Source organism: Nansenia antarctica (assembly GCF_963989245.1).
Source record: "Nansenia antarctica genome assembly, chromosome: 11".
NCBI classification, from domain to species: Eukaryota; Metazoa; Chordata; class Actinopteri; order Argentiniformes; family Microstomatidae; genus Nansenia; species Nansenia antarctica.
In genome coordinates, this window is record NC_137681.1 from 25,024,583 (window position 1) to 25,033,450 (window position 8,868).

Here is an 8,868-nt window from a genome sequence, read left to right on the forward strand (position 1 = left end):
ATATATTCATAAATAATAAACACAATAAATAGTTTACCAGTATGGATTCTCTGTTGATATTATGAGATGATTAAAGTGACTCTGTATTAAATGACCATATCTATAAAGAAAATAAGGTTTTGACTGATTTATTGTAGGCTAATAATGTTGATATCATTTTGGATATTTGTTTGTAAGGTATACACTCACTCACTTCTGCTTGGTGACATGGTGAATTATCATGCTGGAAGCAGCCATTAGAAGATGGGTAGGCCTCCACAGTGGCCATGAAGGGATTCACATGGTCAGCAAGAATACAACCATTCAAATTGGTTGTGGCATTCAGGCGATGATTGATTGAATATATTGATATTAACAGGCCCAATGTGTGCCAAGAAAACATTCCCCAAACCATTACACCACCTGAGTGATTGCGGAGGTGTACAGGTGTCCCTGATAAAGCGTCCAGTGGGTGTATATTCTGCTCTGTCATCAGGGGGTTGGGAGGTTGTGAGTTCGATTCCCCCGGCCGAGTCGTACCAAAGACTATAAAAATGGTACCCGATGCCTCCCTGCTTGGCACTCAGCATTAAAGGGTTGGGTTGGGGTTAAGACCCTGCGACATACCAGCGTCATGTCCAGGGAGGGGTGTACTTGTACATCAAGCCGCCTCACGCTACGGAAACAGGAGATAGGCTCCTGCCCCCTAAGGGCCGTTAGGCTCAAGAACCATCGGTTCTTAAGGCTTACGTACTTACTCCAGTAATAGCCTGTCTCCAATACACGCCGAGTGCACTCCATGGTAAAAGCAAATAAATGCCTGGGCTGCTAATATAAGTTTTACGGTAGCTATTTTCATCCACAAAGGCACCTATAAAGAGCTTTTTGCCATTTTCTGTGGAAAGAGATTAATGGCTGGGCCAACCAGCAAACATCTGTCTGGGTTTATTTGTTGGTGTGTTTGGAACAATTGGTGCCATGGTGAAGTTGTGGGAGAGGAGGTGAGAAGAGGGGGGGGGGGAGGGAGAGAGAGACAGAGAAAGGGGTGTGTGAGAGAGAGGGGGAGAAGGAGAGGGTTAGGGAGAGGGAAAGGAATAGAGAGAGGGAGATAGATGGAGAGGTCTCACAAGAGCGTGGAGGGGGGGAGGGATGGAAGGAGGGAGAGGGAGGTCTCACAAGAGAGTGGGGAGGGATGGAAGGAGAGGGAGGGAGGGAGGTCTCACAAGAGAGTGGGGAGGGAGAGGAAGGGAGGGAGGGATGGAAGGAGAGGGAGGGAGGGAGGTCTCACAAGAGAGTGGGGAGGGAGAGGAAGGGAGGGATGGAAGGAGAGGGAGGGAGGGAGGTCTCACAAGCGAGTGGGGAGGGAAGGAAGGAGGGAGAGGGAGGGAGGGAGGGAAGGAGGTCTCACAGACAATGGGGAGGGAGGGAGGTCTCACAAGAGAGTGGGGAGGGAGGGAGGGAGGTCTCACAAGAGAGTGGGGAGGGAGGGAGGGAGGTCTCACAAGAGAGTGGGGAGGGAGGGAGGGAGGTCTCACAAGAGAGTGGGGAGGGAGGGAGGGAGGTCTCACAAGAGAGTAGGGAGGGAGGGAGGGGAGGAAGGAGGGAGGGAGGGAGGGAGCCTGGTGTTGTTGTGACTCAGTGAGCCAGTTCTTGCTGCAGTGTCCAGTGGGAGTGATGTTGTCCCTACGTGCCCCCGCCCCCCCCCCCCCCCCCCCCTGCCCCCTGCCCTGTCTGAGAGACAGTGATGGATGGCCTGGCTCTGTGTGTTCCCCACAGACATGAGCTCTTGTTATGAAACTAAAACAGGAGGCGGTCAGACAGACAGGCCACACACTGACGGCAGATCTTCAGTTCTTTAAAGGAGGTTTTGTTGCTTGTAAGTTCCAAACAACAACACCCCCCCCCCCCCCTAAAGTGGGCTTGTAGTGTCGGATGCTAGCTGTTATGTTTCTGTCTGCGCCCACCATTCAAGGTGAATACTCTCCCCTAGAACACCCCTGGCCCCTCCCCTAGAACACCCCTGGGCCCTCCCCTAGAACACCCCCGGGCCCTCCCCTAGAACACCCCTGGCCCCTCCCCTAGAACACCCCTGGGCCCTCCCCTAGAACACCCCTGGCCCCTCCCCTGGGCCCTCCCCTAGAACACCCCTGGCCCCTCCCCTAGAACACCCCTGGCCCCTCCCCTAGAACCCTCCTGGCCCCTCCCCTAGAACCCCCCTGGCCCCTCCCCTAGAACCCCCCTGGCCCCTCCCCTAGAACCCCCCTGGCCCCTCCCCTAGAACCCCCCTGGCCCCTCCCCTAGAACACCCCATGCCAACATTTGTACATACAGGTGCAACTAAAAAAATTTGAATATCGTGCAAAAGTAAGTTCAACTTAAAGGGTTAAACTAAGATATTATATAGACTCATTACATGCAAAGCGAGATATACAATTAATTAATATTCAAAGCCTTTATTTGTTATAAATTTGATGATTATGGCTTACAGCTTATGAAAACCCCAAATTCAATATCTCAGAAAATTTGAATATTGTGAAAAGGTTCAATATTGTAGGCTCAAGTGTTACACTCTAATCAGCCAATTAATCCAAAGTACCTGCAAAGGGTTCCTGAGCCTTTAAATGGTCTCTCAGTCTGGTTCAGTAGAATTCACAATCATGGGGAAGGCTGCTGACCTGACAGTTGTGCAGAAAACCATCATCGACACCCTCCACAAGGAGGGAAAGCCTCAAAAGGTCATTGCGAAAGAAGTTGGATGTTCACAAAGTGCTGTATCAAAGCACATTAATAGAAAGTTAAGTGGAAGGAAAAAGTGTGGAAGAAAAAGGTGTACAAACAACAGGGATGACCGCAGCCTGGAGAGGATTGTCAGGAAAAGGCCATTCAAATGTGTGGGGGAGCTTCACAAGGAGTGGACTAAGGCTGGAGTTAGTGCATCAAGAGCCACCACACACAGACGGATCCTGGACATGGGCTACAAATGTAGCATTCCTCTTGTAAACCGCTCCTGAACAACAAACAACGTCAGAAGCATCTGACCTGGGCTAAAGAAAAAAAGAACTGGTCTGTTGCTTAGTGGTCCAAAGTTCTCTTCTCTGATGAGAGCACATTTTGCCTCTCATTTGGAAACCAAGGTCCCAGAGTCTGGAGGAAGAATGGAGAGGCACACAACCCAAGACTCTTGAAGTCCAGTGTGATGTTTCCACAGTCTGTGTTGATTTGGGGAGCCATGTCATCTGCTGGTGTTGGTCCACTGTGCTTTACACAGTGGACCACAGTCAACACAGCCGTCTACCATGCAGGACATTTTAGAGCACTTCATGCTTCCTTCAGCAGACAAGCTTTATGGAGATGCTGACTTCATTTTCCAGCAGGACTTGGCACCTGCCCACACTGCCAAAAGTACCAAAACCTGGTTAAATGACGATGGGATTCCTGTGCTTGATTGGCCAGCAAACTGGCCTGACCTGAACCCCATAGAGAACCTTTGGGGCATTGCCAAGAGAAAGATGAGAGACATGAGGCCGAACAATGCAGAAGAGCTGAAGGCCGCTATTGAAGCATCCTGGTCTTCCATAACACCTCAGCAGTGCCACAGGCTGATAGCATCCATGCCACGCCGCTTGAGGCAGTAATTCATGCTAAAGGGGCCCAAACCAAGTACTGAGTACATATGCATGATTATACTTTTCAGAGGACTGACATTTCTGTATTTAAAATCCTTTTCTTATTGATTTCATGTAATATTCTAATTTTCTGAGATATTGAATTTGGGGTTTTCATACGCTGTAAGCCATAATCATCAAATGTATAACAAATAAAGGCTTTAAATATCTCGCTTTGCATGTAATAAGTCTATATAATATCTAAGTTGAACCCTTTAAGTTGAATTACTGAAATAAATGAACTTTTGCACAATATTCTAATTTTTTGAGTTGCACCTGTATATACAAACTACTTCATTTTAGAAAACACTGTTTCTGTACCAAACAGAACTCGTGAATAAAATATTAATTTCAAGGAATCTTATTCCCTGATCACTAGCGATTAAACATAGTCATAACAACCGTTAGAAAGCTGTTAGAAAGCTTGAGTGTCACATAAAGGAACAAGTGATTGAGGACCTTTGGCCTAAGACCCTAATCGGGTCCGTCTACTCCTAGGCTAGGAAGCACTTTAGGGGCTGGTTTCACGGAGGCAGATTAAGACGAATCCTAGACTTAAAAAGCACCAACTGAGATTTTCCATTGCAAGTGTGACGTCTCTTCACTACAGTCGCTGAGCTGCCCACGGCTGTCAGAACTGCAGAGTCACTCCCCATCTTCTGTCAGGACTGCAGTCACTACCTATCTGCTGTCAGGACTGCAGAGTCACTACCTATCTGCTGTCAGAACTGCAGAGTCACTACCTATCTGCTGTCAGAACTGCAGAGTCATTACCTATCTGCTGTCAGAACTGCAGAGTCACTACCTATCTGCTGTCAGAACTGCAGAGTCACTCCCCATCTTCTGTCAGGACTGCAGAGTCACTCCCCATCTTCCGTCGGAGACTGAAAACCCTTCTCTTCAGGATACACCTTAACTGCTCCTCCTGAGACTACTACTATCTACTACCCCCCAGCACTGTGTCTCCTGAGACATCTACTACCCCCCAGCACTGGGTCTCCTGAGACATCTACTACCCCCCAGCACTGTGTCTCCTGAGACATCTACTACCCCCCAGCACTGTGTCTCCTGAGACATCTACTACCCCCCAGCACTGTGTCTCCTGAGACACCTACTACCCCCCAGCACTGTGTCTCCTGAGACATCTACTACCCCCCAGCACTGTGTCTCCTGAGACACCTACTACCCCCCAGCACTGTGTCTCCTGAGACATCTACTACCCCCAGCATTGTGTCTCCTGAGACACCTGCTTCCCCCCCTATACTGTGTCTCCTAAGATTTCTACTCCCCCCCCCTTGTACTGTTTCTCCAGTGTCTATTTAAAAAACTAAAAAACAAAAAACTTCTATCACAACGACTGCCAATGGCCCCTGGCCTGAGCTAGATTACTCTTCCTGCTACGACTGGTGAATTGATGATTCAGGCCTGGACTACACATTTTTTTAAGCGGATATTTTCCTCCTCGTTAAAAAAAAAAAAAAAACTCTGTCCACACCACAAACTTATCTCTGTCCATACGAAAAGCGCAAACTGAACACGATCGCCCCTAAAGCCTGCAATGCCATGCCAGGCCAGTAGGCGATAAGCAAAATGTCAAATACCGTAGAAGAACGTTACCTGCCGAACAATGTTGGAGACGCACTGTGGGGACAAGCCAAAGGCATTAGCTGTCTTCCGCATTCTCGCTTGGTCACTGAGGTAGTAGAGTGTACAGGCTACCCTTTTCATCTACTGGAGATCTCATCACTGTTGAAACGAGTGATGCCCTGGACATGTGGAAGTTCAACTTCCACTCCTCATCAACCACATCCCCTCCCACGAAATTGTCCCACCATTTGCTGGTCCGACCCGGTCTGACCCAAAACCGGCGTTTCTGGCGGACTTCAAACCGCGGACGCTTGGGATCTAACGTTAGTCTAACGTTAGTAATATTGGGCGCAGCAGACGCCTTTGCGTGCCGGTGAAGTGCAGTCGATACAACAATGTTAAGTTGACATGTAAAGCTGAAATAAGACCTAAAAGTGCAAAGCACACACACATAACCCGGTATATGTCCGCCATTGTTGCTGTTGACAACCGTTTTTTTCCATGCGCATGTGTGAACGGCTTGACGTCATTGCATCAACACCAGCCCCGTTTAACATAACCACACTGATCCACTCAATTTTTATCCGTTTAGAGAAATCTCTGTTTATGTGAGTGAAAACGCGTTCGTATGGTTGAGAGGCCCAATTGTACAATTTGCGTTTAGAAAAATATCCATATATGTGTAGTCCAGGCCTCACTTGCCTAGTCAAATGTATTGATTGTAAGTCGCTTTGGAATAAGGCGTCTGCTAAATGACAAAAATGTCAATGTAATTTAATCCTGGACAAGCCTCCGACTTTAGCCGGGCCTAAAGGCCGATTTAAACTTCTGAGTAAAATCGACGGCGTAGGCTACGGCGTATTTTGCGTTGGCCCGCGTGGCCTTGCGTTGCCTACGGAGAGGGTTGACGTGCACATCTCCAAAAATGTAAGTACGCGTCAGTTTCTACGCAACCGTAAGCTCTGTGATTGGTCTGCTTGGTAGCACATGATTCCGACAAGATTCCGACTCTCTCGTCGGCCAAAATGCGGAAGCCATGACAGAAATGTCATTTACATTTTCTGTAATTACTTATTAATAAAGATTTGAAAAATTATGATAACCATCGTATTATCTTAGTTTAATGTCATTTCAATGCATCATAGAACTTTTATTTACAACAAGCATAACAACAAAAAGATCGCTATTATGCCGCTTTGAGCTTTGAGCTCCGTTGAGTTCCTATGGAAGCGTCAGGCACAGCCTCTTCCTAACCGGAAGAGGCACAGCACAGGGGCATAGAAAACACACTGCCACCTAGCGATGTGACGGTGTAATTGCAGCGCTGCCTACGCAGAAGTGTAAAGTGCGAGACCCCTTACGTAGGCTACGTAGGCTACGCGCGTAAATTCGACGCAGAACTTTAAATCGGCCTTAAGACTAGTTTGGCCTAAAACTAGCCTTAATGTGGCTCCTGGAAACTACATGTTCTGTTTTTGTCCAAGGTAACCAAAGTACAGACGAAGGGATTTTAATTCAGCCGTGAATGGAAGTCATGCTGTAGTCATTTGTTCAGCCAGCGTTTTCCCTTTGATTTCCCATGATGCCTCCTGCTTTCCTCTCCTAGAGAGAGAGAGAGAGAGGGAGTGAGAGAGGGCCTTCTATACTTGACTGCTCTGTAAATCAACAGTGATTTCTTTTAAAGGCTGACTCATGGTAGGTCCCTCCCACCCCTCACACACACGCACACACACACACACCCACACACACACACACACACACACACGCACACACACACACACACACACCATAAAGAGCGTGTGTTAATGGCAGCAGCAGTGGTGGTTGTGAGGGCTGGTGGCCAGGGGAGGAGATGGATTGTGTCGCCCAGTCTGGGACACTCACTGGGAGGGAGGGTGTGTGTGTGTGTGTGTGTGTGTGTGTGCCTGCTTGGGGGTGTTGTGGGGGTTATGTTTGCACGTGTTGGTGTTGGAGTGGGGGTTCTCTTGCTGTTGACCCCCCCCCCCCTCCTCCTCCTCCCCCCCTGCAGAGACCTTTAGAACTCTTTCTGGACCAACCCAGGAAGTAACCTTGCAGTAGCTCCCCTCCCCTCCCCCTCACCCTCCCCTCCCCTCCCCCCGCCCCCTCCCCCCCCCGTCTCACATTGTTTCCCCCCCAATAACAGAACTGCCTTTTAAGACACCTTTTAGCCTGCCTGAAGGACAAAACTGAACATTGGTCGGTGTGTGTGACCCAATTGTAGGACCTAAGAAACAGTCTGTGTGTGGAAGGGTGTGTGTGTGTGTGTGTGTGTGTGTGTGTGTGTGTGTCTGTGTGTGTGTCTGTGTCTGTGTGTGTGTGTGTGTGGTGTGTGTGTGTTGTGTGTGTGTGCTTGCGTACGTGCGCGTAGTTTAGCCTACTTCCCCTAGCCTACTTTGCTCCATCTCCCCTCCGTCAGGCAGCTGGTGAGTCTAAATGAGCGCTGAGCGCTTCCACTGGTCGGAACGTGTTATTTTCATTGATTGTGGCCGGATGGAGGGTTACCTACAGGTCAGGTTAGCTACAGGTCAGGTTAGCTACAGGTCAGGTTAGCTACAGGTCAGGTTAGCTACAGGTCAGGTTAGCTACAGGTCAGGTTAGCTACAGGTCAGGTTAGCTACTGATATCACTGTCTCTGTTGAAGCGTCATCTAGCTGCTGTTACTGATTGAAGTGAGACCTTGGTCCACACCACACCCTCCTTAACACTAGAACAGCCGTAGTGGGGTCATCTGACCCTGTGAGTAAAAACATTATTTTTATATCTTTGCACTCGATCAAATTTCAGGGACCCTCCTTTCATGACTTTTCCTAGATATTTTCGTTCTACCACCCAGTATCCTTACATTTTCAAAATCACATCAGGATAAGCTAATATAAAGCTATTTTGCTGTTTTTCTGTGTAGAAGGCAGGCTAATTTACAATTGGCCAACTAGTGGTCGTTATGTGTAAATAGCAGCTTTCCATTGTAAAGACTACAATTTGACCCCTGAGGCGGCGCTTATTCGTAAGTAGTAGTAGTAAAGTAGTAGTAAAGGCACGGCTGTTCTAGTGTTAAAGCGTGAACATTTGCCGGTGTGTGACCTAGCCTCAGGCCCACACCACCCCCTCCTCTACGACTGGGACGCCTGCCTCTAACTCTGTGTCACTTCTCTCACCCTCTCCCCTCTGTGTGATCCACAGACACACACAGCTAAATGAACAAATGGCTCAAGGAAAGTTTCTCTGCCGTAACACGAGTCATATAACTATGAGAATGATCAGCAATATCTGCACGCAAGCCCAGTTTTTCTTGATGTTTTCCATTGCGTTTTCATACACACGTCTGGAGGAGGGCACAAATGGCTCGCTTCTCTGATGGCTAGCCTCCTTCTCTCTCTCTCTCTCTCTCTCTCTCTCTTTTTCTTCTTTTCTCTCATTCACTGCAGGACAAAGGCAGTGGAGCCCCCTCCGCTGTGTGTAGTCTGTCTGTTTGGTCAAAGAGAATAGTCGTGCAGGAGAGAGGAGAGGAGAGACAGTGAGGGGAGAGAAAAAGAGAGAGAGGAGAGGGGGGAGAGGGTGTGTGTAGTGTGTGTAGTGTGTGTAGTGTGTATAGTGTGTGTAGTGTGCGTAGTGTGTG